Source organism: Galeopterus variegatus, unplaced genomic scaffold (assembly GCF_000696425.1).
Source record: "Galeopterus variegatus unplaced genomic scaffold, G_variegatus-3.0.2 Scaffold602, whole genome shotgun sequence".
Classification (NCBI taxonomy): Eukaryota; Metazoa; Chordata; class Mammalia; order Dermoptera; family Cynocephalidae; genus Galeopterus; species Galeopterus variegatus.
Window position 1 is genome coordinate 588353 of NW_007726713.1, and position 2386 is coordinate 590738.

Genomic DNA, 2386 nt, shown 5'->3' on the forward strand with positions numbered 1-2386 from the left:
TTTTGCTTGATGTATTCATTTCATAGAGGAATTTATTAAAATCTTCAACTGCAACTATTGCTTTATGTATTTCTTCCCATAATTCTGTCACTTGTTGCTTTATATATTTTAAGACATAATTGTTAGCTGCATATATGTTCCGGGTTGTTGTATCTTGTTTCTTTTACCAGTGAATGTGTCCCTCTTTGTCCCTTATGATTTTTTTTTTCTTATGAACTGTTTTGTCTCACATTAAAATTACTCCTTCAGCTTTTGTTGTTGTTGTTTATACTTACCTAGTATATCTTTCTCCCTTTCTTTTATTTTCAAACTTTTCATATTCTTTTTTTTAATTGGACAAGTGTACCTTATAAACATCATATTGCTGGATTTTAATATTTTAAAATTTAATCTGAGGGTTTCTGTCTTTTGATGTTCATTTAACAAATTGACAATTACTGTTATTTTAGAACTTACTTCTGTCATCTAATATTTTTAGTATCTTTTTCTTCAGTAGTTTTATTTTGAAATAATTTTAGATTTATAGAAGATTTGCAAATATAATACAGAGCTCCTATGTACTCTATTCCCAATCCTCTAATATGGTAACATCATGATTATACTTTTATCAGTTCCTAAAACTTATCTCAATAACTATCTGTGTCTTTTCATCAACAAAGTAAAATACCTTCACGTTTTCCACACCTCCCTCTGGTCCGTCCCCTTCCCGGCAACCATCATGTTGGATCTTTTAGAATTTTAGTTTCAGATTGCTGTGAATATATTTCAACACTTTGATCATTGCTTCTTTAGACAACAAGAAACACTCTGGATTTATTTCTCTCCTTGCCGAGTGCATTCAGAGAAGGTCTTTGTGGTAAATTTTCTGAGGCCTTGATATGCCTGTGGATACTTTGATTGCTCTTTACATGTAAGTGAAATTTAGCTAAAAATAAAATTCTAGGTTCAGTTTTTTTTTCCCGAATTTTACATGCATTAAACTGTTGTCTTTTTACATCCAGTATTGGCAGGAAAACTTGAATTGGTGTGACTTTTGTTCCTTTGCAAATAAACTGCTTATACCTTTTGGAAACTTATAAAGGTCTTTGTCTTTAATCCTATTTTGCTTTGCTTTAATGTTTATAGATGAAGGTTGTTTGTTGCATTTTTCATATCCAACCTATTTGGCATTCTTTCAGTATAAGGGCTTATATTTGTATGTAGTTCTAGAAAAACATGTCATTATTTCTTGAAAGATTTCTTTCCTTCCATTTACTCTTTTCTATCATTCCTGGAAGCGTCTTAAGTGCATGTTGACCCTTGTACTCTTTTCTTTCACGTATTTAATTTTTTTTGTCATTCCTTCCAACTTTTTCTCTCTTCTACTGTACCTGACTTTTGACCTAAAATTCCAGTTTACTAATTTATTCTTCAGGTACATCATTTTATTGTGCAACTCATTCACTAAATGATGTTATATTCATTTTATTATTTTTTTTCTTTTTTCCTCATCCTGCTTCCTCCAGATTTAGGATATTTAAACCAAAATGTGAGAATATCTATTGTGCTTATTTTAAATTCTTGTGTTAATCTGGTCCATTAATTCTGTTTACTCTGATGTAGGTTTAATTTTGCTTTATTTAGAAGCCATATTTTTAGATACATGCAAATTTAGATTTTGTTTTTCTTCCTGCTGAATTAAATCTTTCATCATTATGGAATATCTCTCTTTATCTCTGATAATACTTTTTGCCTTAAAGTCTATACATTTACCTTCTTTTATTAGTGTTTGCATAGTATATGTTTTTCTATTCTTTTACTTACAATCTTTCTACATTTTCATGATTTAGATGTGTCTCTTGTAAACAGTATATAGCAGAATTTTTTAAAAAATAAATTTGATAATTTTTAGTTTTTAATTGGAGCATTTAGTCCATTTATAGTTAATGTAATTACTGATATATAAACATACCCTTTTACTGCCTGATCTATATCCCTTTTTTTTTTAATTGCCTATGTTTTGGTCTTATTATATCTCTTTATTTTTTTTTTTTCTAAATTTATTATCATTATTTTTTTTTACATTCTAAGATGATGTTGCAGAGCAGTTGTGGGGGAGGGGGAGACAGGAAAGCAGAGGAGGATAGAGTAGGAGGAGGAGGAACAAGGGAAGGGGCATGGTGAAGGCCCATGGCACCCCCTCATTCTGGCAGGAGAGCCTAGGGGGCTTCCAGTGGTGGTTTGGTCATGGCTCGGCTGGATGTGGATTTCAGGGAAGCGTAGTTGAGACCCTTGGCTCCTCCCCCCAGCTCAGGAGCCTGGGGTGCTTCCAGCAGTGGCCTGGTGGTTGTTGCTCGGCTGGATGCAGATGCTGGGGGGTGTGGCTGCAGTCCATGGCCCTCCCCTC